Source organism: Cynocephalus volans, chromosome 6 (genome assembly GCF_027409185.1).
Source record: "Cynocephalus volans isolate mCynVol1 chromosome 6, mCynVol1.pri, whole genome shotgun sequence".
In the NCBI taxonomy this organism is placed as follows: domain Eukaryota; kingdom Metazoa; phylum Chordata; class Mammalia; order Dermoptera; family Cynocephalidae; genus Cynocephalus; species Cynocephalus volans.
This window is the reverse complement of record NC_084465.1, coordinates 162188732-162215929: the sequence shown is the minus strand read 5'-3', so window position 1 is coordinate 162215929 and position 27198 is coordinate 162188732. Positions and strand designations below refer to the sequence as shown.

The following is a 27198-nucleotide window of genomic DNA, read 5'->3' as shown; positions in this document are numbered from 1 at the left end:
GCCCGGCGCCGACGCTCGCACCGCGCAGGCGCGGCGGGGCGGGGCGCGGCGCGGCGGGGCGGGGCGCGGCGCGGCGGGGCGGGGCGGGGCGCGGCGGGGCGGGGCGCGGCGGGGCGGGGCGCGGCGCGGCGCGGCGGGGCGGGGCGCGGCGCGGCGCGGCGGGGCGGGGCGCGGCGCGGCGCGGCGGGGCGGGGCGCGGCGCGGCGCGGCGGGGCGCGGCGCGGCGCGGCGGGGCGGGGCGCGGCGCGGCGGGGCGGGGCGCGGCGCGGCGGGGCGGGGCGCGGCGCGGCGGGGCGGGGCGCGGCGCGGCGGGGCGGGGCGCGGCGCGGCGGGGCGGGGCGCGGCGCGGCGGGGCGGGGCGCGGCGCGGCGCCGCTCACCAGCCGGGCGAAGGCTGTTCGCTGGTCTCACGCGCGCGCGGGGAAGTGGCGGAGTCCGTGCGCGGAGCCCAGGAGCCTGTGGAAGCGCAGCTTGTCCCGGAAGGCAGGCGGTCTGGGAAGGGATTCGTTTCCGCGCAATAAGAGTACTTTCTAGAGAAGACCGGCCCCTTTTGTCCTGGGACGTAAGCAGCGAGGCGACCTGACTCGTGCACGCAGCGAGGATTGATGCAGCTGCATCACCTGTCTCCGCCGTGCGCGGGACAGGTGAGTTCTGAGCCACCCAGAACACCGCGGCTCGGCTCAGCCCCAGTGCTCCGGTTCAGGGCTACAGGATGCGAGTCCTTTAACGAAACGGATTTGCTTCTCGTGACGCCCTTGAAGAGACGCCTTCCTCCACCGCTGCACTGCAGAGAGGTGGGCGCCGCCACCCCCACCCCACCTGCGCCTCCTCCAGGAAGCCTTGCTCAGGTTAGCCGAAACCGCAGAGCCTCAGCTACAAACATCTGCCATTACACAGGTTGTGTGGGGACGCGATGTGGCTTCTGCAAGGCCAGAAACCTCCTTTTCCAGCCCCCACTGCAAATAGAAGAACTCGCTGAGGTCTCCTCCAGGGTTAGGAGCTAGAAATTACCGCAATCGCAGGAGATTTGATTTGATTTTAGCTTCAGTTAAGATGCCTTTTGAGTTTTTGTCGGTCGTTTGCAAGATGAGAGGGAAAGGGAGCGTCAACTACAGTTTTTAGTCCTGCAGAGTCGTGTGCGAGCCTTAGAGACTGAATCTCGGTCTGAATCCAGCGGTCTTATCCCTTCCCCCTTTCTCCCCCCTTCCTTTCCCCACGTGGTGCACACCAGTGTTTTGCAGGGCTGCCGCGTCCCACATGGTGCACACCAGTCTTTGCAAGGCTGCCGCGTCCCACGTGGTGCACACCAGTGTTCGCAGGGCTGCCGCGTCCCACGTGGTGCACACCAGTGTTTTGCAGGGCTGCCGCGTCCCACATGGTGCACACCAGTCTTTGCAAGGCTGCCGCGTCCCACATGGGCATACCAGTGTTCGCAGGGCTGCCGCGTCCCACGTGGTGCACACCAGTGTTTGCAGGGCTGCCGCGTCCCACATGGTGCACACCAGTGTTTGCAAGGCTGCCGCGTCCCACATGGGCATACCTGTCTTTGCAAGGCTGCCGCGTCACCTCAGCCTCCTTCTCTGTAGGTTGCTGGAACACCCCACAGCCATGGCCCCTCACCCCAGGTAGCTGCCCTGCATCTGGCCCAGTGCTCTCCCCACAAGGCCACGAAGCCTGGCAGCAGTGAGTGCAAAATGCTCTCTGTACTTGAGTAGGGGGAGTAGAAAGGGAGAATACAGGAAGCAAAAAGAAAAGTAAAAAACCATCCTGCCACGTAGTTAAAATAACACTTTTCCAATCAAATCATTTTAAATGACTTCCTTCCTCTTTTTCCGTACCTATGCACACGCTTGGGCCTAGATCTCCTCTAGAAATCTTCCCTAACTGCTGCGTTGCTGGAAATAGTTGATTATCTGAATTTTCATTTTGCGGTTAACATTTGTCACATTTTTTATTAACTTAAAAAAAAAAGTTGGTGTCTTGTCTTCCTAACAAATTGTGTGTCCCTTAAGTCTAGAGCCGTGTCCAACTTTTTTTATTCCTTCTCTAAACCTAAATAATGCTGGGCATAGAAAGTAGCTTAATAAAAAGTTTATCAAATGGTCTGTTTTATTGAATGTTTAAACTACTAGGCAAGTGTATGTTCTTTGAAATAATTCAGACAATATAAATGTGTATAAATTAGTCACCAATCCTTTCTTCTTTATCCCTGGCAATGTTCCATACTTTGAGATAGACTTTTTGTGATATTAAGATGGCCACTACAGTCTTCTCTTATTTATTTATTTATTTATCATTTTTATTTTTTGCATGTATTCAGAGTTTCTATTTCTTTTTCTTTTTTTTAAAATTTTTATTGAATCAAAATTGATTATACATATTTTGGGGGTTCAACATTGAGATATGTTGATCAAATCAATATTGCTAGCATATATATTGTTACAAATCGTCATTATTCTTTATGCCCCTTGTTGAGAGCAATCCTCCTATAGGGAACGGCTTGAGAGCCTTAGGAGTGTCTCCCCTTGTTCAGCTAGGCCACAGAGGGATCCCATATGTGTGGCATGGCTCCGTGGAATTTCCTGTTTGTTCACCTTTGGTTACTTGACAAGGCTTCCCAGAATTAGAAGGCCTCACCTTTTGGCTTACTATGGCTTTGGGAAATTCCAAGGGCCCTGGAGTTTCTCAAAGAACATGTTAATAACACATCAAAATTAATTGGTTTATTTAAAAGGCATTGTCAGTACTAAAGGTGTTTTTGATGCATGTTCCCGGTATGGGTTGGCTTGATTTAATTTTGTTGTTGATCTTTCCCGTTAGTGATGTGTGCATTGATCCATTATAGCTGTGATCATGCTCTTGTATGTGTGGAACCAAGTTTGTGTTAAAAATTCTATCCACGTCCCCTGGGGAGGCGGTGGGTCTGAGTGCAGTAGCGTTTACAACTAACTGATCACAACCAGTTACTGATTTCTTTGTTCCCACTGCTTCACTTGACTCACCAAGTACATATCATTCCAGGAGTGAAATGACACAGTGTATTTCAACAAACATAAGAAGAGTAATTTAACTTTTCACTTTGTCTTCTGTGCTGTTCCCGGAGTCTATTGGCAGGGAAATAAAAGGTTTTGTTATAGAGATAAATAAGTAAAATAGTACAAAAATATAAACAAGTTTTGATAATAACAGGTTTGTTTTAGATTAGTTTATAATTTAGAATCATTTAACAGTAATAGAGATTTATTGTTATATTTTATTATATAGAATCATGATATAAGTAATATGGTTTTAGTTGGTTAAGAACTAGCATAGTTGATATAAACATAAACATTATTAAATTGTTAAACATAAGTAAGATTAATAGAATGTAAATTTACATATAAATCAAAAAGGTTAGGATTTATGATTCAAACCAAAAGTCTGACGTCTTTAAGCCAAGCATGCTGCTATTATATGGTTTCTTGGCCACAAGCCACAGGCTTTGGAGTGAACTATTGATGCATGAGTAGGTGTTTTTGTCACAGAGTGAGTGCTTTAGAACATTTTGACCTTTCCTTTTCAATAGAAACAAAATAAAAATGTTTTGATTAAAAGATAAATCATTATGTAAAAGATTAAGTAAAAACATATAAATAAAACAAGATTCATGTGGTCGTTGTCCACACTTGCACTAGACACTTGTAGTCCGCCTTTCTCTTTTTTCCTCACTGACTCCACGCCACCTATTCAGGTCCAAAGAATCCTGCGGAGCTGGACTCCAGCAGCCCCTTGTCCAATCTCTTCCCATCCCCCTCTCCCTCCCCCCTACCCCCTCTAATTACCCCAGATTTCTTCTCTCCTTCTGAAAGAATAATGGTTACTCTGTTGATTTGTTGCCTAGATGATCTGTCCAATGCTGAGAGGTGTGATCAGGTCCCCCAATATTATCATACAGCAGATGCTTCTGTCATTCTGAAATGGGCTTTGTGGAGAGAGACATCCTCTTCTTTTCTTTATCTCTGCTGGTGACTCTCCTTGTGTCAATGCATTCCGGTGGCTGGTAGACCATCTGCATGATGGTTGTAGCATCTAGCCGCTTTCACAGCAGCCATGGTTATTGTAGTGGCTGTGGTGGGCCACCCACGTGGAGGTGATGTTTTTGGCATGCTCCTTGGTGCTGGCGGTGTGCGTGATTGTCGGGAGTGCCTGGTCCCCAGCGCCATACTTCCGGGTCCCCAGGTGGGCCCCGAGGCACGGGCATGGTGTGCCTGGTTGTGGGATGGGGTCCAGTCCCCTTCTCCATACCCCAGGTCCCTGGGTGGACCCCAAGGCACTGGCACAGTGTGCCTGGTAGTAGGAGGGGGGTCTGGTCCCCAGCTCCATACCCTGGGTCCCTGGGCAGGCCCGTAAGCACTGGCACAGTGTGCCTGGTTATAGGAGGGGGGTCCGGTCCCCTTGTCCATGCCTCAGATCCCCAGGCAGGCCCTGAGGAGCTGGCCCGTCGTGCCTGGTTGTGGGAGGGGGGGGTCCAGTCCTCTTCTCCATGCCTTGGGTCCCTAGGCAGGCCTCGAGGCACTGGCACAGTGCCTCGTTGTGGGAGGTGAGTCCGGTCCCTGGATCCGTACCTTGGGTCCCCGGGCAGGCCCTGAGGCACTGGCATACTGTGCATGGTTGTGGGATGGGGGTCCAGTCCTCTTCTCTGTGCCTCGGGTACCCAGGTGGGCCCTGAAGTGCTGGCGCAGTGTGCCTGATTGTGGGAGAGGGGGTCCAGTCCCTGGATTCATGCCCTGTGCTCCTGGGCAGGGCCCCGAGGTGCTGGCACGGTGTGCCTGGTTGTGGGAGCGAGGTCCAGTCCCTGGCTCCATCCCTTGGGTCCTCAGGCAAGCCCCCGAGGCACTGGCGTGGTGTGCCTGGTTGTGAGTGGGGGGTTAGGTCCTCTTCTCCATGTCTCATGTCTCCGGGCAGGTCCCAAAGTGCTGGTGGTGTGCCTGGGCCAAAACTAATTTTCTGTCCTTTGCTTACTTCTAACACAGGGGAACTTCCTGTGGGAACCAGTACTTGAGCTGTGTTGTCGAGCTAAATTGCTGCTCTGCTGCTGTTTCCCTAGGGGAGGCTTTTTGTATAGCTCAGAGTTTAATGTTTGACCTTATAGGTACTTCCAGCTCTCCAGAGACTTGGTGCACCTGGGTTGTGTAGAAACTCTGATCTTGGCCTGAGGTTTTTCATCAAACTGCACCCCATGCAATTCTGCATTCCCGACCAGTCTCTTCTGAGGGGTCCTGTGCTGATTGGGGGGGCGGATTGGCTATCCTTGCTGTGTCCCAGTGTCCTCCTGGTGGGCCCATCTCCCCCACCACCCATGCTCCAAACACTTCCCATGCGGCAGGCCATACACCGATCCCTTTCGATGACTCACCGGCCTCTGAATGGCTCCCCTTTTTCAGCTGTTCTGACTCATCACTCCTCTTGCGTGGGTCCATGGGAACCCTATTAGTGGTCTTGCTGTCCTAGGGGCCACCAAGGCCCTCTTATCCCCTGTCGCCTCCAAGCAACTCCATCCGAAGTGCACAGCTGCAGCTTCTGCCAGCTCCTGCTCCATGCACTCAGCAACTCCAGCCTTAAAGCAGCCACAGCCAAAAACACTTCAAGCAGTTTTTTCTTATTCTCATTGTGGCTTCTCCCCCTTCATGAACTCCGTAGTTCTCTCCTCCTCTTCCCCTGAGCTCCAGCAGCCCCAGCTTGGCTGTTACATTTTTGTAGTTGTAAATTGGTTGATTTGTGGGAGAGAGTGACGCTGGGGACCGTCTATTCCGCCATCTTGACCAAAACTCTCCAGTCATCTTTTGACTAATGTTAGCATGGTATATCTTTTTTGGTCCTTTTACTTTTAACCAATTTGTCTCTTTATATTTAAAGATAATTCATGTGTTTCTTAGGTCTTGCTTTGTTTTGTTTTGGTTTTTTTTTCCCAATCTGACAATCTCTGACTTTTCATTGGAGTGTTTAAACCATTTATTTTAGAGGATTCATAAAGCAAATATACTTCACAGGGCCTGGTTTTCCAAAGCTTTGCAGTTTCAAATATTGACCTTGCAAAGGACAAGAAATTTTCCTCAGGCTATAGAGTCTCTGGTGCAAGATAAAGATTTGTAACACAGCAAGGTTTCTGGCTCAAGGACAGACTAGTTATTGATTGATATGTAAAGTTACTGGGAAGCTGCTGGAGGGAGAAGGAATGTTTGCTAAGCTCAAGCTTTCGTTGGTGGATCACTGAATTGTCTAGGGAATGTCATCTGACTTGTTTTTACTGAATGTTACCAGCTTCTGTTGTTAAACTGTAACCCCACCTGTGTCTCTTCCTGTAACTTCCTGGGCTGGAGAATAAATGCAGGAAGAGAACCCCAATTCGTGGTTAATTTCCTGAGGAAGGAATGCCTCTTGCTGGAGGGTTCCAGGGGAGATTAACCACTTTGGGGCTTCTCACTGCTCAGAAGAGATGGGCTTTGAGTAATCCTTTTTGGCTCCATCACCCAGGGGAAGAGGGGTGACAAATCCTTGGGGGGCAAAGCAACAATTTATATTTAATGTGATTATCAATATGGTTGTGTTTAAGTCTGTCATCTTGCTATTTGCTTTCTATTTGTATATTCAGTGTTACCCTTTTTTCTTTTCTTGCCTTTTTTGGGGATTAATTTCATGTTTTTTATGATTCTATTTTATCATCTTTTTGGATTTTAGCTATAAATCCTTGTTTTGTTATTTTACTAGTTGTTATAGGGTTTATAATATACATCTTTAATTTATCATAGTCCACCTTCAGATGATGTTATGTAAGTTCACTGACAGTATAAGAAGCTTAAATAGTACACTTCTGTCTGCCCCTTTCCACCTGCCTAGCCTTTATGGTTTTGTTGCCGTACATTCACTTTTATATGTGTTATGAAACCTGTACTACATTGGTATTAGCCATGCTTGAACAATTCTATTTTTAACAAATTTAAATAGTAAGAGTATTATCTTGTACATTTACCAATGTATTTACCATTTCTGGTGCAGGTTATATCTTTCCGTCTGGTGCCGTTTTCGTTCTGCCTGGAAGACTATGTTTAACATTTCTTATAGTATATATGTAAGTGGAGTCCCTGAAGGAAAGAAATTGGGGGAAAGAGCAGAAATAGTATTTAAAGAAATGATTTCTAAACATTTTCCAAATTTGATAAGACTGTAAACCCACAGATCAAAGAACCTTAATGAGCCCCTAGCACAAGAAACATGAAGATCACTTAACATTGTCCTACCATCCACTGATGCTCTTTTTGTGTTTTTCTTTCTAATTCTCTCTCATTCATTTTGAGTAGCTCCTATTGCTGTGTCTTGCAGTTTACTAACCTTTTCTTCTGCAATACATAATTGGCATCAGTCTACTCTGGTGTATTTTTTTATCACAGACACCTAGTTTTCATATTTTGAAGTTCAATCTGTTCTTTTAAAATCTTTCATGTGTTTAGTTAAGTTTTTAAACTTCCAGGATATTGTGAAAGCAATTGTTTAAATATCTTTATCTGCTAATTCTAGCACCTGTGTCAGTTCTGGGTGCCAACTGGTTGACCTTTCCTCTTCATTTTGGAGCTTTTTTCCTTCTTTGCGTGCTTGGCAATCTTTGATTGGATGCCAGACACTGTAAACTCCCTGATAAACCCAGGAAGGATTCATGAAGTGTGGTTTAAGCTGAATTTTGAAGGCTATGAATGGATTAAATAGTGAAATGAAGGGGAAAGTATTTAAAGAGGAATCAGCAGGTGCAAAGGATGTGAGGCATATAAGGCTTTGTGTTTTTAAGAAGATAAAGGAATTGTGGTGTGACTGGAGGTAATAATGAAATGGAGAATCATATATATTTCTGGGGCTGAAAGTGTGGGCATGCCATGCCCTACCTTCTACAGAGGATTAGGTTTCGGTCCTTATCTGGGGGCAGTAGTAATCCTTTAAGGGTTTCAAGCAAGCTCAGATTTTCAGAAAAATCACTCTGGCTTCAATGTGGAAAGTAGCTTGGCTGGGGTTTCAGGACAGGAGGGGTAGACAAGTTAGGAAGCTACTGTAGATTTCTGAAAGAGGGACAGACATGGTTTGGACCAGAATGGGAGCAGATGGAGAGAGGTGGGCTGACCTAGGGCACAAGATGGAGGGTGGTTCTTGCCCTTCCTGTGTGCACCCTGTCACATCAGTCACCAAGTTCAGGTAAACCCCTTCCTATGGGGAATATTAGTTTCGCAGAGAAATATATTTCTTACTGGTATGTTCATAAGTATCATTTTTTCTTAGAATTTCGAACACTGCATATAGAACCTCTGAAAGGGAACCTATTTATTAACTTGTACCCAGGAAGGACTCCAGTTAGTCTCTTCTGATGTTTGCTCAAGAATTCCCCTAAAACCTTCAGTAATGAAAAACCTCATTTCAAAGGCCTAGTTTAATATTTCTTGAACTTGAGTGTGCATAGAATCACTTTATGAGCTTGTTCAAACACAGATTTCTGGTCCCAGTCCCCAGAGTTTCTGATCACTAAGTCTGGAGTGGAGCCTGAGATTCCAACCTCTATGAAGGTGGCAGGTGATGCTGATGTTGCTGGCCCAGGGACCACAGTGTGAGAACCACTAGTTAATTTGAGGCAGCATAGCCAGGAGGTGAACTTTCTGGACTTGACACAAGACTCTGCCCCTTTGTAGAGATGTGAATTAGGCAAGTTGCTCAGCTCCCTGTGAATGAGCAATGTTGGTAAAGCTTTAGGACAGATGCAGAATGAGGGTATAAAAGCTTTTAAGAATAGGAAAATAAGTTTTATGTGCCTAGAATATGCTACAATTCTCAGTGTACAGAGGGACTGACAATGCTTTCAATTCATTCTTGGAGAAAACTAGTCAAAATTCAATGTGATATCATGATGGAAATCTCCAGCCAACAGCCTCGGAGAGGACCCAAGCTCTGCTCCATCTCCATCTCCTCAGTTTGGGTAATTTCCCAGTAGGACTGAGCATTAGGTGAGGGGACACTGCCTCTCCCATACTGCCTGGATTCCCATGACCTTGCCTGCCCCTACCCAGGGAGTCACACCTAGAGAGAAGCAGTTGATCAGGAGGCAGAGAGCTGACTCACTCACATGGTGTGCTGTGGGCAAGCTTTGCCAAGTGGCACGAGCCACAGGGTTTCTGAAACAGAAAGACTGCCTGTGCTGGCTGCTGGCCCACCTTGAGACAGTTGCTGTGGCAAGAAGAGGCATGGAAAGAAAATGTCCATAGAATACCCCATCTTCCAAGTTTTAGATTTCCCCAGACTCCTTAGCAGTAGCAATGCATGGCTCATCTACAGCTTCCATTTCTGAAATTTCCATGGATATACAAATGCTCTTTAACTGGGACCTGTGTATGGGAATCACATAGTTTTCCAGAGTAACCCAAGGGACTGGGCAGGGAGGGAGAGAAAATGAAACCACCCATCAGTCAGCCTGCCCAGCCCTCAGATCTGGTCCTGAGGGTGGGTCCCGTGTTAGACAGGCAAACCATTTTCCCATGTCCTCTTTGGAAAGTGAGAGCCAGAGATTAGCAGTCTTTCCTACATTTTTTTTAAAACCATATTATCAGCTGTTATATAAAGTATATCTAAGTTGGGATAATTCATAACAGAAACGTAAAACATATTTAAACTCTTTAATATATGATTGAAGATCTTGAATCAAGCTTTAAAACTAAAGTAACTTTGAAATAAGGTCCAAGTCGAAACATTTGGTGACGGATCTTAATTAGGAAAGTAGGAGAGGGCGAGGCTGGGGCAATCAGGACCAAATGATTTTGCCACTAGGAGCGGTAAATCCACAGGACACAAATGAACAATGACTTGCGTAGGTGGCTGCTTGAGTATGACACAGGAAAGGTTAATTGTTCTCGTTCACTCAATTCTGCTTCTCATACAAGGCTGACAAATGCTCTCATGTAATTTTCTCCTTATCATAGTGTTTTTTTTTTTTCTTTCTTGCATTTCCCAGCCATTGCAATGTGGTCAAAGCAACTTTTTCCTTCCTATCTTAGTTTTCAAAGTGTATTGATTTTTAATTTCCTGGAGCCAATTTTCTATGCAGCAGTATTTTATTCACCATGAGAAGTAATGCTGAGTTTAAACTCTTATAGACTTGTTTCTCCAGGGAAAACAGAAGCTAGAGAGAAAATTACGTTTGATGAGATTCATATGCCAATCAGGGGTATGAATGCAGAAATGCTATTTTCTTATCCAGAACAGTCACTGAAAGTCCATTTATGAAATGATATCTGGTGAATTTCTGTTCACTTTTTGGAGAGAGGCTATTATCCAAGGAATCAAACCAAGTGGGAATTTACTATTATGTTGTAAGCCTGATGTAAGAGACGAGAGAAGAGACAACATATGAAGTTTTTCCTTTATACATATAAACACACATATATTTTAAAGTTAATACCTTAATGGATTATATCATAATGTTGCTTTTCAAAAATTTTCTTTTTGGTTTTTGCTTGTCTTTTCCCCTATCCCTTCCCAAACTCCCTCTCTGCCTCCAGCACAAGTAGCTCATGGTAACAGTATGGTACTTCAGAAGGTTCACGGGAAAATGAAATTAAAAGGTAGTAAAAATCTTTCCATGAACTTTTTGAGGAGCCCTCATGTGGCCTGTACTTTTCACTGTACACAGGCTTACCTGCACATATGTGCACAGATGTAGAGGATTTTCCTTCATTGTTTTAAATATGGGATAATAAAATAGATGCTTTTCTGCATGTGGTTTTACTTACTCCACAAGTGCTCATGGAACTCTCCCAAAGTCATCAATGTGGCTCTAATTATTCTTTTTGATGGCTGTGTAACAGGCTGTGGTATGGACGAAACAGAATTTATTCAGCCATTCCTCCATCAGTAGGCATTTATTTGAGTTCCAGCTTTTTGCTACTGGGAACAATGCTGCAATAAATGCTCCTGTCCTCGTGTTTTCATTTTGATGGGGTAGGTGAAGGTAGAAGTCAAAGTTTTAGTCTTGGTTTAAACACCTCTTCACTCACCTTTACGTGCTGTGAGGCTGGAAAGGTAAAAACATACTCACGGAGCCCTCACAGCTGAGAAGGGGCATGGGCTCAGTTTAAGGAGGGGACGTGGCCTTTGGCGGAGCCTCTTCTGACACCTCCTGCTTCCTGCCTGGAATGCAGCTGTCACCGAAAGTGGCAGCTTCGAGAGGCAGAAGAAGGAGCCTCGTGTCTACAATTTTGCTTTATTTCAACAAGTATTTCTTGAGCGTCTGGTTTGCTCTGCTGAAGGTATGGATATAAAACAGGGAGACGTGGTCCCTGGCTTCATGAAATGTATAAATGCTCTGTAGGAACAGCACGAGGTGGTCTGCGGCCACGACGCAGGAACAGCTAACGTGGTCTGGGGGAGTTGTGATCACAGAACCCCTGAAGAGGGCTACAGAAAGAGCCCTGTGGTGGAGAGAGACCGCCTGTTTCTTGGAACAGACAAAAGGCCAGCGTGGCCAAAGCCCAGCTCTGCAGACACAGGAGGGGTCAGGCTGGGTTTGGCCTTGTCGTCTTTCAAGGATTTTGCACCCGGCTGTTGGTGAGGAAGGGGATGGGGGTTTCTGGAGGCAAAAGCATGAGAGAACCCTGTGAGCATCAGGTGGGGGGTGACAGTGGCTTAGACCAGCGAGCTAGAACTGGATTTAGAGGAGAGTTGATAGTTTTGAGATGTAGCTCTTCCCCACTTTGAAGATTATTATAAAACAATGTTGCAATAAAAATCACTTTATTTTTTAGATGTCTGCTCTTTTTTTTTTTTTTTTTTAACTGTAGAAGTGACCCTCTGGACCAAAATCAGCACCTGTTCAATTGTTGCCACCAAATTCAGACTGCTGTCCCCCACTGCTGTGTGGAGAACAGTCGCAGGCAGCAGCGAGGGTCACCTCCAAGACCCTCATCAGTGCTGAGGGCGTGTGCTCAGACTTTGACATATTCCCAGTCCAGTGAGTGGAAAATAAGGTTTCATTGTCATTCGCATTTCTTTTATCACTGCTGTGGTTGATTTTTTTGTAGTGTTACAATGTCACAAAACACTTATTTCCCTTGAGGAGTTCATAGTTTCCTAAAATGAAATGCAGGATTGAATAAAATGCAAGAAGAATGGATTTAGAACTCCACCTTTTAAAAACACACATTGCACCAGGCACATGATGACTCACTGCTCTCTGTAGAGTGTGCACCTGAAATATGTTTAAATTTCCTTTCCACAGTGACATAGTGATGACATCAAATAGGGCCTATGAGGAAAATGCCTTCATTGCTGTGGCTACTAATTTCCTCATAGAATTGCAGCAAGGATTAGATAAAAGGCTATGTATAGGGGCCCTAGCACAACACCCGCACTTTTAGAAAAGTCTCTACCAAAAGCTCCTTGCTTCTTTCCTGCTATTTGTTCTCCAGATATATCCATGGATATTTACAAACCAATGAGCATGTAGTTTCAATAAACCAAAGGAAACAATTGTAGCATTAGGTTTTTAACAACTGGCATTCATCAGTAAAAGCAAGGTGAAATAACAGATGTGAGAAGTAAGTTTTATATGAATACTTCAGTATGAGTTCAGCTTATCTTTTCAGTTCAGCTGGTCTATAGAGATGACAAAAAGAGACAATTAACCTTGAAAATACTGCAAATGTGAATAATACCATCCACCATACATGGATACTTACTAGGTGCTGGGCACTGCACGATGCCTGCACTGTTCCCCTTCTCAAGTTAATTCTGAGGTGGGCCTGTGAATTAACAATGCAGAAACCAGTACAAACACCCAGATAAGCCAATGCTCTGACACCTTGTACAGACCTGGTTCCCTCCATTGACCACTGTCACTCATGGTGACCTGAAGTACCAAGTGGTCAATATCAGGCCAAAGTGTGTGCATGCACACACACGCACACACAGCCCAACTAATAGCAGCTAATAAAAATGAGAAAGCTTTCTGAGAAATCAATTTGCTTCTCTCAAGAAAAGTGCTTCTATTCCTTTGCAGTTTTACAGAAAATTTATTGCTCCCCATACACCATTCTTTAAGCATTTAAGTTAATACTGATCAGATTGAGTGAGATTCCGATTAGGAAATTAACAGGAACTTGGGGCCCATAAGGACTGTTTGTGCACAGTGAGTCCTGAAGCTCGGAGTCAAATGTTTCAGGAAGTTCTTCAGCCTCTGTGCCCCTGGCCACTCGAGAGGCACCACCCAGGAGAGTCATGTCTTTTGTCACACTGAAGCTGCTGGCCTATTGATATCACGAGGGCCTGCTGGCTTCCAGAGCCAAGAGAATTGATTAGGTTACAGATAAGCTAGTCAGGAAACATCCTGTATGAAGCAATTGTCCCTTGTGGTCTCTTCCTCTTTAAAGGGCCCTTCAAATTAATGAGAAAACAGGCAGGCTGCTGTGTTCACCCACACATGAGGAACAGGGTGACACTTCCAAATGTTTACCATTTTTTCAGTGATGGGCATGTGCTCTTTAGTGATCTTGGAGACACTTACTGGGCCTGGAGTTACTGAACTATTTTATCATGTGCTCTGGGGACCTAGTTATTGCCCCAAACCTGAGTTTTCAATGGCAAAATGGAGCATACAATTAAAGAATCATTTCTGGCCAGCTCCCAATGTCATACCATCGAATAGGAGGATTGCTTGTCAAGAGTTTATGTCCTCTTGGTTCCATGTGGTGCATATGGCAGGACATCAACCACACAAGGAGATTCAAAGCAGTAAAATAGGAAGGAAGGCACTTCGAAAAGTACGTGGTAAAATACAATTGAAAGATAACATGAGTCTTCCATGAACTTCTTGAAGTACCCGTAGTAGCTGCAGTGAAAGCAAAGGGGAGGACAGCATTCTAACCCGGAGAGTTAACCTCTGTCTGTGAGCAGGGGAAATGGATGAGTCTGGAGTCGTTCAATGCCCTTTTACATAAAACCCTCCTGCTGTCAGGAACCAACACCTGATGGGACGGGCTAACCAGTTAGGGACAGGTCAGTTGGGGTACTGAAAAAGAAACCTCCCACGTGGGTTATGACACACAGGAGGTAAATCTTTCCCAGGTACTTTAATAATTCAATCTTTTATTCCAGATTAAGGTATCAGTTTCATTTGGCTTATCAATTCTGTGTAAAGGGTTAGAAATTGTCGTTTGATTTTTAGAATAGGGATTTTAGGTAAATGCATGTATGAGGCAACAGTCTCCGGTCAGGGGGCCAAAGCCCACAGTTAGTGTGGCAACAGCCCGTTTAATCAATTCTAATTAAATATATGTTAATTCTCATTTGATTTTTAGAGTAGGGTTTTTAGGTTAATGCACATATGGGACAAAAGTCCTCTGTTAAGAGACGGCAGTCTACGGATAGCGTGGCAACAGCCCGTCTAATCAACTCTAATCACTGTTCAAGTGTGGGACTGTATACATTAATGATTTTAGAGCTAACAGGTGATTGTCATGCCAATCCTGTTAAGAGGTTTTAAGAATTGCTGAAGGAAAAGATGTGAAAAAATATTTGCTAGGGGCAAGCTGTCTGTTGGTGGAAACTTTAGAGACAATTATACTTAGATTTAATCATGAGAATGTAACTTTGCTTAAATCATTTGAGGAGAGGTTGTATTTTAGATAACGATCACAGTCTGACCCACTTAGCTTTTCACAAATTGTACTTTGGAAGGTCACGTTAATTTTACTGATGTTACTAGTTTCCATTGTTTAAGCTATACTTAGCCATAGATAACTTATGTCACACTGCCCGTGTCTTTGTGTCCTTTTGAAATGATTGAATCTACTGATTTTTCTTGTGAAACTTCCTTGTCTTTACAATAAAAAGCAGAAGCTAACTTTGAATCAGGGCTGTACCCAGTTTTCTCCTTACAGAGGAGTTGCTGAGGTGCGGTCCGTTCGGGCTTCTCGTCGCATTCATGGTGCTTCGAGTAATCCTTTTTTGCATTTCCGTTACACAAAGAGAAGTGTAACAATTCTGGAGGAAAAGGTGAATAAAAAGATAAATACATAAAACATAAAATTTAAGTCATTTTTCAAATTTGCTTTTTCCATTATTATGTTAGTTTAGGAGAGGTGGCGTTTGGGGATGTATGGCTTATATGGCCAGCCCTGTACACATTATTAATAAGCACTCAAAAGTCCACACGTGCCAGTCAATGCCCTTCCTTCCCGTGGTTCTCTGAGGGGCCCAGAACTCACACCAGGGCTGCTGGCGTGGTCACAGCTTTCCTGCAACCTCTTCGGGAATTACCTTCAGAATGTGTGTGATGGCCAGAATTCACCAAAATGAATTTGAATCTTAGAGACAGTTAAGTATCTCTTGGTATCAAACCTAATTAGGAAGAATAGTCATAAACAACAATAAAAATTAAAAAAAGAAAGAAATTGAGAAAATTTTATTATAGACCCATACGCATTAAAAAGTTTATGTAAAAATGTTATAAATAACTCGATGCCATATACTCAACCACCTCAATGAAATGGACGAATTTCCTGAAAGTCACAAACTGTCAAAGCTCAAGCAAGAACAAATACAAACCTGATTAGATCCATATTTATTAAGGAAATTAACGACTTCAGTTAAAACCTTCCAATAAAGAAAATTCCAGGGCCAGATTGCTTTGCTAGGGAATTCTACCAAGCATTGGAGGAAGAAACAACACCAATTCTACACAAACTCTTCCAGAAAACAGAAGAGATGGAACATTCCCCAATTAATTTTATGGGGCCAGCATTATCTTGGGCCTCTCCTTAATCCCATTACCTTAGATTATCTGGTCCTGGGTTGGACTGTCACTGTTTTTTACAGTCCCCTGATGACACTAATGTGCTACCAGGTTGGAAACCACTGGCACAGGCCCAAGTCAGTATGTAACATGCTATGACTTCCATGGAAAGAGTCTTGTAATATATATTAAAAACCTCTAAACAGCTCTTGTTTCTTAACCCAATTTTTAGGAATTTAACATTAAAAAAAATTGGAAAGAAACATTGAAATGTAAGTACAGGAGGTTTTTCCCCATATTCTTTATAATCATAGCAATTTGATAGAAACCAAAATTTTCTTCAGTAGTAGGAGTGTAGTTCAAAAATTTCATGGGATGATTCGTATTATCTTTAATTCTACTTTCCCATAAACTTTTGAAGTATGCTTGTACATTGTTTAAGTAACTTATGGTATATCCTTTAAAGTGATCATTAAAATTTGTATTTAGTGATAAAGGTTTTTATGATATATTTCTTAGTGAAAAGCAAGTGACTAACCAGAATAGAAAATTGGATTGTGTATTTTAGAGGGTGGTGAGGTTACATTAAAATGGAGAAAGGTCTGGGTGTATATATACCAATGTATTCAGGTATGTTTGGGGGAGGAATTTTTTTGAGTGTATTTAAATTTAATTTAATAAGTTTGCTTCTTTGTATTTACTGACTTTTTGGGTAAAGTGATCGTGTATTTTTATGCAATTAAACTATTTATGTAACAGCAAATATGATCACTTTGGCAACAGTGTGTGGAAACCAGTTTAAGTGATCCAGGTCAGAGATGATGACAGCAGTGAGATGGAGAGAAAAGGCCATATTTAAAAGACACTAAGAAGGTGTACTTTTTTTTTTTTGGCTTCACCACTGAATTTTATCAAACATTTATTTATTTTTTATTAACATATTCATTGCTACAAGTCATACTTATTCTTTTTACCCCTTATCCAATCCCCTCTCCCCTTTCCACATGTCCCCTTCCCCTCCCCACTGTAATAACCATAGATTTGTTCCCTCCATCTGATAGATTAACTGTTCCTCTGTTGGTTGGTTTGTTGTCTAGATGACCTGTCGAGTACTGAGAGAGGTGTGATCAAGTCCTCCCCTATTATCATAAATCAGATGCTTCTATTACTCTGGAGTGTGCTTTGTGGAGAGACAGGACCTCTTCTTTATTTTATTTATTTATTTTTTTGGTCTCTACTGGTGCCTCTCCTCGTGTCAATGTAGTTGAGAGTCTGGCGTGCCATCTTCATGGAAAAGACATGAAGAAGGTGTACTTAAATGGATCTGACTATCCCCAGGTGAACATAAACTGGAATTTATTATCTGTTAGATTTTTTTTTTAATAGAAGAAGAGATAAAAAATATTTAACCTCATCTGACTCCAAGGGTTTAAAAAGTATACACAGAAATGCTTATCATTCTTTAACAATCAAATCCTAAGAAACTTAAAGATGTAATATGTCTGAATTTTTTGTCTTGGACCTTTTAATTTAAAAATATATATATATATTATAAATATATATATGTAATATATATATAATTATTATATATTATAAATATAAATATATATATATAGTCATGAGGCTGGGTAATCAAATTGAAGTAAAGCAAATAGAATGATGTTTTCATCCGTGACTTATAAACTGGGTGTGTATTTGGTTGCATGTGAGGAAGCTGGTGCATGTCATACCACATTTGCAAGTGAGAAGCCACAGCAGATCTTCAGTAACTATGTTTTACTGTCAGAATCTAGCAGAACGTTTAACGTGTGTGACTCGTTTAATGAGTGTGAGGTCCATTGAAAGAACACTTCCACCTGGTGAGCGCTAGGGGAGCTGGCACAGCAACTTAGCAGTGGAGGCTGAATACATCTCCAGGTGAAAGAAGAATCGTGGGACAAGGCCAGCTGTAGGTCAAGCCCTGTGCATGGGCCTAATTTCTTGTGATTATGTTCCTGGTGACTATATATTTGGCTTGTGTATGGAAGGAGCTGGTCTGTGGAGAGATCTCAGTGGCTAGGGTTCAGGCAAAGTTGCTGTGACAATGAGACTCTAAATCTCAGTGGTTTGATCGCCTCTCTGTCTCACGGCACAGCAGAGTGGGGCATCTCTCAGGTGTCCTGGGCCTTGCTGCTTCTGCAGCCCCTCAGGCCCTCATCTGCAAGGTCAGGAGTGGCTCTTCAGTACCTCATCCACACGGACCACAGGAAGAGAAGAAAATGTGTTCCTCAGTGAGGAACATGTCGTGTAAGGTATGAAAGAATTGCCCCATCATCTCTGCTCTGACTCAGTCCCAGGGCACCCCCTGCAAGGGAGGTGGCAAACGTGGTCTCTGGTCAGGAGACTGTGCCCGGCAAATGCTCTGCTGGGAGGACAATTCTATTCCTAAAGGGAAGAAAAGAGAATAGGAACAGGCTCTGTTTTTTACAACTCATCTTTCTACCTTCCCCAAAACATTTTCGTATGAACACCTCAGAGTTCTTTTTAACATTTGATGGGACAAGTAAAATCAAACTATAAAACACCAAAATAGAATCAATATCATTTTTCTATACCAGCAGTATCCAATTACAAATGTATAGAAAATAAGACACCATTTACCATAGACTCCAAAACATAAAGCGCTGAGGTGCCATCCTAGTAAGAACACAGACAGCCTTCTCATGGGGAAGGTTCAAGCTCACATTGCTGTTATGAGCCAGGGGACCTCAGGAAGCTGACTAGTACCTCTGAGCCTCAGTTTTCTCATCAATAAGATGGGGACACTTACATTTCTTTTTTAGGGCTCTTATTTGGATAAAATGTGATAAAATATAAAGCACTTAGCATCTAGCAAAGCACTTACTGAAGAGCAGCCCAGTCATATTTGTGAACATGTGATTCAGTATTAAAGTTCTCAGGGAATAGATATTTATGAGGAAGATTACTTGGGTTTTCCTTGCAAAATGTTAAACATTATCTTTGTCACCCAAATAAACTGAAAGTTCCATAAATTTTGCTCAACCAGTCACTGCTCATGCAAGATGGCCCAGGTCTGTGCAAATATTTCTGAGTCAGCAAATCTTCACCAGGAGCACCAGAGCCCAAAACGCTGTGAATGATTTGGCCATCAGCCTCCTGTTGCTTTCTTGAGGAGGCTCCACTGCAGAGCTGGACAGATCACTGCGATTAGCTTTTGAGGAGGAGATGTTCATTTTATCCCTTTCCCTTTTCTCTCTTCAAATGAATAAATTTCAGAAAACTGTAAAAAGTTACTGTAGGAGCAGATGCCTTCATAAAAGTGGAGGCAGCCGTCACATAAGCATCACTTAGAACTATGCTGAGAACAACATGATAAAAAGGTTAATTACAAGTGTCAACCTCAAAGGTTTCCAGGTATAAGACTGATAAACAAGAACACTCAATTTTATTTTCCTATGCCAGCAATAAACAACTAGAAAATAAAACCACACCGTGAAGATGAACTACCTAGGCATTATCTAGTAAGAAAGTAAAAGGTGTTTATGGGGAAAAAATTTAACTATTAAAGGACATGAAAAAAGACGACTAAATGGAAAATTAGACCATATTTATGGATGGGAAGACTTAATGTATTGTCAAGCTGATTTTTCTAATGTTTAATATGACTACCATAAAAATCCTAGCAGAGTATTTTGGGAAACAAACAAAAAAATAGATTCTTAAAATTTCTTTGGAGGAATAAATATCCTGCACTTTGAACAAAGAGCAGAGGGGGTGGGGTAAGAAACCCATCTTACCCCATGTTTAGACATATTACAAAGCCATAGTAATTAAAAACCAAACCCACATCAAGAGACAACAGCATGGTACCAGGAAAGGTCATGCAAAGAAACCAGTGGATCAGAATTAAGAGCCTGGAAACAGATCTAAGAGTCCGCAGGTACCTTTTACATATGATGTGACATTACACATTCATAAAAAAGGGTAGCTTATTTAGTAAACATTGATGGCAAAACTGATTCCCTAAGTTGAGAAAAATGAAGGTGAATCCTTACATCATGCCGCAAATGGACAAAAGAAGGTAAAAACCTAGATGCAAAAAGTGAAACTATAAAGTTAATGGAAGAAAACAGAAAACATCTTAGCAATCTTGGGATGTGGAAAGATGTTTTAAACAGGACCCTGAAAGCATGAAGAATAAGCAAAATACCTAATGGACTGGACCATATCAAAATTAGAAAAATGTTTTTCAGTGAAGAATATGAGTCAGTGAGGATTGTGGGTTTCACTGACGATGACGGGGCCAGTGAGGATCATGAGGCCACTGAGGATCATGGAGGTCACTGAGGATCATGAGGTCACTGAGGATCATGAGGTCACTGAGGATCATGGGACAAATGAGGATGATGGAGTCAGTGAGGATCACAGGAGCAGTGAAGGTCATGGGGTTTCTGAGGATTTGGGGGTGATGAGGATAGGACCAGTGAAGACTATGGGGCCAATGTGGAGCGTGGGCTAAATGAGGATAGTGGGACCAAGGGGGATCCATGAGATCATCCCCCTGAGACTTCTGGCGTCCTGTCCATCTTCAGGCAGCAGCGGTGGGTTATCTTGGGATATCTTGGGCTGCACTAACTACTGGAGATGATTTTCCAATTAGGAGTACAGATTTTCTTTTTTTATTGATTAGTATGTGATCGTCATATAATGAACACGTGGCACATTTTCTGTTGCACTTTCAGTCAGCATTTCCCTGCCTAGTTTTTAAGATTCCAACTTTTAAAACAGTGACTCTATGGTGTACAGCTGTGTGGGGGTGGGATTATGATGTGGTTCTCAGCTGTTCACGTGTCATTTATGAATAACCTTTAATGCATCTGTCCTCGGGCCATTACTGACAACTCTGGTTAAGTAAAGGCTTTAACTTAGAGAGGTGAGTGTGACACAGTGACACAGGAAATACAAATGTGTTTGACAGTGAACATCTCTCAAAGCAGGCCACATCTAACCAAGTCAAGCACGTGGAGTGAAAATGACTTGTCTTTCTGTCTGCTCTAAATCATGTGCCCGCAGAGGAAAATGAGTAGGAGCTGTTGGGTGATGACCCCTGCTCCAAGCAAAGCCTGTTATGTGAAGCTGGACTTCTACAAAAAATCCAGAAATGAGGGGTGCTTTCATATTTTAAGTAGCATTCGTCGGATACCAGTTCCCCAAAGAATTCATTGAAATTCCAAGTCCTTCTCCAGTCAAAACATAATTTGACTGTCAAAAATTCATCTCAGGCTACCGATGCTACAGGGCAGGACAGTCTGACAGTGAGAATGGGGCCTCCGCAGACACTGTGAAGCTGGCTGCTCCCCTGAAAGATGACAGCACAGCCAGCAAGCCTCCTGGTTTGTGCCCCTCCCTGTGGCTGGGCAGAGAGATGCAGGGCTCGTTGGGGGTCGTGCTGCTTCAGTCTCGGCTACACTGCAGTGATTCAGGGAGTCGGTGAGGGACTAAGAGATTGACTGCCTGAGTGAATGAAGGATCACATGGCACTGAGGAACCACAGGCTGTGGAAACTGTAAGAGCAGGGCTGCAAGTTTCCCGTCCCTAACTAATCCTCTGAACACTTCAAGTCAGCTAGGGTGGTTACTGACGGCACCCCACAAAGACCCATGGCAGGGCAGCAGGGGCAGCTGTAAGACTGAGGAGGAGGAGGGATAGAAATTGAGGGGGAAGAGGTCAGAGGGACCCTGCCCTTGACCTGGAATTTTCACCCACCTGGTCTTGGTCTTCTCACAGCAGCTGTAGAGCCACCCCATGTCCTCTGGTCTGGACACGCTTCTATACTGAGACAGAACAGAAGAGACAAGAGTGGTCACAAAGCAGCCAGTTTTTCCTGATCAGTGGCTAACTTTGCATCCTTCCCATATCACTGTGCCTATGGCTGTGCACAGGCCTGGACAGAAGCTACAGCATGCTGGCCCTGCTGTTTCCCAGCTCCAGTCTTGGCAAATAGGTGGGCCTGCATTGCTAAAGAAAAAATTATTCATTCATCACTTGCCAGAGCACAGTAAGACAGGCTTTAACCACTGCGACAGGTGCAGGGACCACTGCAACAGGGCTTTGCAGTGGGAAAGACACTGGGCTCAACTCCAAATACAACAGGAAGTTGGGAATCTATAGCAGAGGAGCAGGGTGCAGGTAGGGGTTGTTGGATGGAAAACTACTAAGAGGAAGCATCAGGAGTGAGGGGGATTCTGGCTAAGCCAACTGAACAGGACTCTTGCTGCTGGCAGACCAGGGTGATCGGACATCACCTGGGGGATGATGGAGGAGGAGGAGGAACCTGATCAGATATCGAGGGTGATCAGACATTTAGGGTGGGGGATCCAGCAAAGCCAATTTAGCCGTATTCTTGCTAAAGTTGGACAACACAGAGATGAACATGGAAGTTCAAAAGTCAGGCCTCGTTGGAAAAGAGTCCAGGGGATCCTGAGCAGAGTCCAGTCCAGGAGAGAACCTTTGTTAGTGTTTTCTCCCAGGCAAAGTGAGTGGGGGAAGTAGATGATCTCAAAGACTCATGTTCTGCAAATGCCATTATCCTCTCCTTGTCCCTTAAGCTTTCCTAGTGCACGTTTTGTTTCCTCAACTGGAATGTCGCTTTTTCAGGGCAAGGATTGTGACATCCCAGGTCACTCTACAGCTACAAAGAGGCACTTGTGGACACTCGTCACTTGTTGGGATGCGTCATGGCTTCTGATCACTCCAGGTGCTGCAGTGATGGGAACGCCTCCGACAGTGTTTCTGCTTCCAGGTGAGTAAACGACTGGGAAGGAGAACTCAGCGGGCGTGAGGGGCAGCAGCAGTCTGAAGGACGCCAACCTGAGGCCCGGGCCAGAGGGCGAGCTGGTCTGAATTCTCCGCTGCTCCCGGGCTGGTTAGTTTGGACCCTGGAGGAATGTGTGTTATCCGTGCGGCTCCTGCTTCAGTTGTCCACCTGCCTCTCTGGAGGGGTCAGTAATACACAGAAGTAGCGAGGACGACATACGAACGCGTGTATTCCCCTGTAACGGGCCACGGCGCCAGCCCGCGGCCTTGGTCTCCAGAGGCCCCTGGCAGGGTCCCTTCAGATGCTGCGGCTCCTGCCCTGGTGTGGGGGCCCTGAGCTCAGGGTGGGCCAGATGTCCCAGCAGCCGCAGCTAATGTTGGGGCAGTGATTGGCCAAAAAAGACCCTGCTCCCTTGTCCTTGGGAAATGGCTCTTAGAGGTCACACAGTTGCTCAGAGTGTCCCCAGGTGCCACTCACTGCCCTGCGCACGTGGCTTCCCTCCCTTCCCCGCCTCACTCCCGTCTCCCTCGGGCACTTCCTGGTTATCCCAGTTCCTGTGTGAGTCAGCTTTGGGAGCTCAAACCAAGACCCCAGCCTAGATTCAAAATTGTCACAGTCTTGGTCTCTGAAATGTGTTAAAACAGATCTGAGACACCATGAAATTATATTACGTTTATAGATCTACTCCGTGGGAAAAAAATAGAACCGTCACGTTGATAACTAACCCTCCTCCTCAGCTCCTGCTCACCGTGAACCTTCCTCTTTCCAGCTTCCTAATTTCTCTGTCTGTGTCTATCCCATCGTGTTGAATATATTTCCTGAGCTTTTTCCATTCTTTCTGGAATAAGGCAGAATATGAGAGGTAGGAATATTTTGTTGCTGGTTTGCATGAGCAAAATATCAAAGGGAAACAAAGGTTTCACTCTGTTTTTGGAGGGTTCTGTTTTTCATTAGTTTTGAAAAATAACCTCCTTTTAAAAAAATCACTTGATGTCCTTTGTCTTTTTTCACCAATGCTTGGCCAACAATTAAGTTATAACATGTGTAAAGAATCAGAAACAAGCTTTCTTAAAGTCCAAGAAGTGAAAATACATGAACAAATGTGTAGGGAGCTGAATCTATACATCAGAAAGGATGGGAAGATGCCGGCTTCACCAGTAAAGCTCAATTTCCTAGGCTCATACACCCAGGAGGATGGCAGGTGGGGGGGAGGTTGGTGATACCCCTAGAGAGGAGGGAAAGTTCTAGACTGCCTAATGTCAGAGGCTTGTCAAAACCTCCTGGGATTGCCTGACAGAAATCATTGAGATTGTTACCTCTAAACTGACCTTGGATGATGTATTTATTCAAGCAGAGGTGGTAGGAGAAACTGTGCCGCTACAAAACACCTGTCTGTGGTTGTGGTTCTCAAACCTGAGACACATGAGAACCCTTTAAATGGCTTGTTTGGCACAGATCACTGGGTTCTGACCCAGAGGTTCTGACTCAGCAGGTGTGGGGTGGGCTGGATCATTTGCATTCCAAGGTGATGCTGATGCTGCTGGTCTGAGGAACACACCTTGAGAACCACTAGCCTGGTGTGTCCATGTGCAAGACACAATAACTCTGCTGCATAGAACATGTGCCCTCTCCCTGCATGAGCTTCCAGCCTCCTGACATCAGCAGATGGGTGGCTCAGGGGGGACAGTTCTTCCTGCTGTTCTTCTAACACAACCCTTCTGTACCCAATGCAAGCCAACCAAAAAAGCAGTTAAAACAAAACAAAACAAAACAAAAAACTAAAGCAAGGTTTACAAAGAGGAGAATACAACTGTGAAGACTGTTAAACCAGACCAAATGTTAGTGAAGAAGTCTGCTTTCTAGAGAAAAAACGTCATCAATTAACAAAAGTTATTTTTGCTTCTATTGCCTCTGCTTTTGGTGTCATATCCAAAAAATCATTGCTCCAAGACCAATGTCAAGGAGCTTTTCCCTATGTTTTCTTCTAGGAGTTTTTTTTTTTGTTTCAGGTCTTACATTTAAGTCTTTAATCCATTTTGAGTTAATTTTGTATATGTTGTAAGATAGAGGTCCAATTTCATTCTTTTACATGGGAAGATACAGTTTTTCCAACACCATTTGTTGAAGAAACTATCCTTTTTCCATTGTGTGTTCTTAGCCCCTTCATTGAAGATTAGTTGACTGTATATGTGTGAATTTATTTCTGGGCTCTTGATTCTGTTCCATTGGTCTATGTGTCTGTTTATATGCCAGTACCATGCTGTTTTGATTACGATAGCTTTGCAATATAGTTGGAAATCAGGTAGGTGATGCCTCCAGTTTTGTTTTTCTTTCTTAAGATTGCTTTTGCTATTTGTGGTCTTTTTTGGTTCCACATTAATGTTAGAAATTTTTTTTTCATTGCAGCATTATTCACAATAGCCAAGATATGAAATCAACCCAAGTGTCTTGTTGACAGGTAAATAAATAAAGACAATGTGGCATATGTGTACAATGGAATATTATTCAGCCATCAAAAAGAAGGAATCCTGCCATTTGCAGCATCATGGAAGAACCTGGAGAACATTATGCTAAGTGAAACAAGCCAGACATAGAAAGAGAAATACTGTAAGATCTCACTTTTATGTAGAATCTTAAAGTTGAATTCATAGAAGCAGAGAGTAGAATGGTGGTCACTAGGGGATGGGGGAAGGGAAATGGGAAGACGTTGGTCAACTTTAGTTATAAGACGAATAAGTTCTAGGAATCTGATGTAGAGCATGGTGACTGTAGTTAACAATACTGTTCTGTACACTTGAAATCTGCTAAGAGAGTAGATCTGGAGTGTCCTCACCACAGCCACACACACACACACACACACACACACACACACACACACACACGTGACTACGTGAGGTGATGGATGTGCTGATTTAACTGTGGTGATCATTTCATAATGTAAGTGTATATAAAATCATCACATTGTACACTTTAAATATATGTAATTTATATCTGTCTATTATTCCTCAATAAAACTGGAAAACAAATAAACAGACAAACAAAAAACAAAACAAAAGAAATCAAAGAACTTATCATGGCCCATGTCAAGCAGTGGTAAAGGCAAAAATCGGCCTTTCCTTGGGGTGAGTAATAACATCGCAGGATATGAAGAAACACCGAGAATAGCAAAATGCAGCAGCTTCTCCCAGGGGCTTCAGGACACCGCAGAGTCTGTGGTAGACTATGGAGAGTCGGACCACATCCTGCAAGGAGCAGGGGAAGATTCTCCTTGTATGGACTGAAGGCTTGTCTGCACCATGTCTGTCCTTGAAAGAGTATTCTAAATTTCCCCTTGATTTGAATGATCTGTGGTATACATTTCCCAGCAAAAACAAGACAGCCTAGTGAGAAAACAAACGCCTCACATTATTCCCGGAACGTGCCCAGAACCTGGGAACACTGGTGGCCCGTCCAGGCAGGGACTCTGGTCGCCCTTCCCTCGTGCTCCGTTTCACCAGTGTCAGCCTTTTCTTCCCCCAGAAGCACATGCAGCGTCCCCCTGAACTCCGCCGTGGGAGGTTGTGGGTTCTGATTGCACAGAGCCCCGTGGGAATGCTGAGTGGGAGGAGGGGCAGGCTTGGGAATCCATGAAGATCAGATGGAGAAACTGGGCCACGTGGGAAGGAGTGTCACGTGGTGACAAAAACTTGAATTTTGAAACTTGATTCTGTGCAAATACTTATACTTAAAAAAAGATCATCAAAACAATTGTTTTAATAAAAAAAAAAAAAAGAGATACCACTAGTGTGACAAAACTTCAATGATGGCAAAGACCTTAAAATATATTTGAGAAACAATGAAAAGATCCCACTCAAAAGATAAAGCCTTTTAAAAAGAAATAGCTAGAAGTTCAGGGTTTCAAAACTGAGGTTATCTGTCCTCCTGGATATATTGTCTCCGGCTCACACAATGTCTCGCCCCATCCCTGCCCCCTCTGCCAAGTGGCTGGTGGCAGAGTGGACCCCTGTGCAGCCTTCAGGTAATTTGGGGGGTCTTTGTTGGGGGAAAGAAATGATTTGGAGAGAACAGCTCAAAGTAAGCCTTTAAGAGACTCTAAAACATTGCAAGTTAGTGCTTCCCTCAGACACATGCGTCCACCTGGACAGGCTGGTAGTTCATGGAGGCAAATCCCATCAGACATCCTTCCAAATTTAAGGATGGATCTGGGCAGAGCTACCTGGCTGGCAGTACTTCTTTCACCAGCCAAAGACTCAGGACTCAGTTTCCCCAGTGACCATCGCAAGAGACTATTTGCTCAGATGTTTCCATCTTAGCAGGTTTGAAACTGAAAGGAGAGGCTGAGTTCACGCAAGGGACATCCAGAAGCACAGGGACCCATGTCGAAGCTCTCATCACCTCCTTGGCGTTTCCCAGGCTCCTCCTGCGGCATCGTCCACACCACAAACTGCTGGAGATGGAAGCAAGAGGGGTCTGTCGGGTGACCTAGTTGTCCCTGTCCCTGGACTTCAGGGCTTGTTGGCATCAGCACCTTCCTGTTTGTGAGCACCTGGTTCCCTGTTCACACCTGAGTCTCCCACACCTGCCTCAGG

At 44.2% G+C, this 27198-nt stretch overlaps 1 long non-coding RNA gene across 1 annotated transcript; it reads left to right on the top strand.

Annotated features, from left to right (window-relative positions):
* Positions 1-392: 392 nt before the first annotated feature.
* LOC134381170 (uncharacterized) lies at positions 393-26141 on the top strand. Its single transcript, XR_010023916.1, has 3 exons — positions 393-847; positions 22450-22594; positions 25016-26141. It is a non-coding gene; the product is annotated as an uncharacterized LOC134381170 (long non-coding RNA).
* Positions 26142-27198: the final 1057 nt, after the last annotated feature.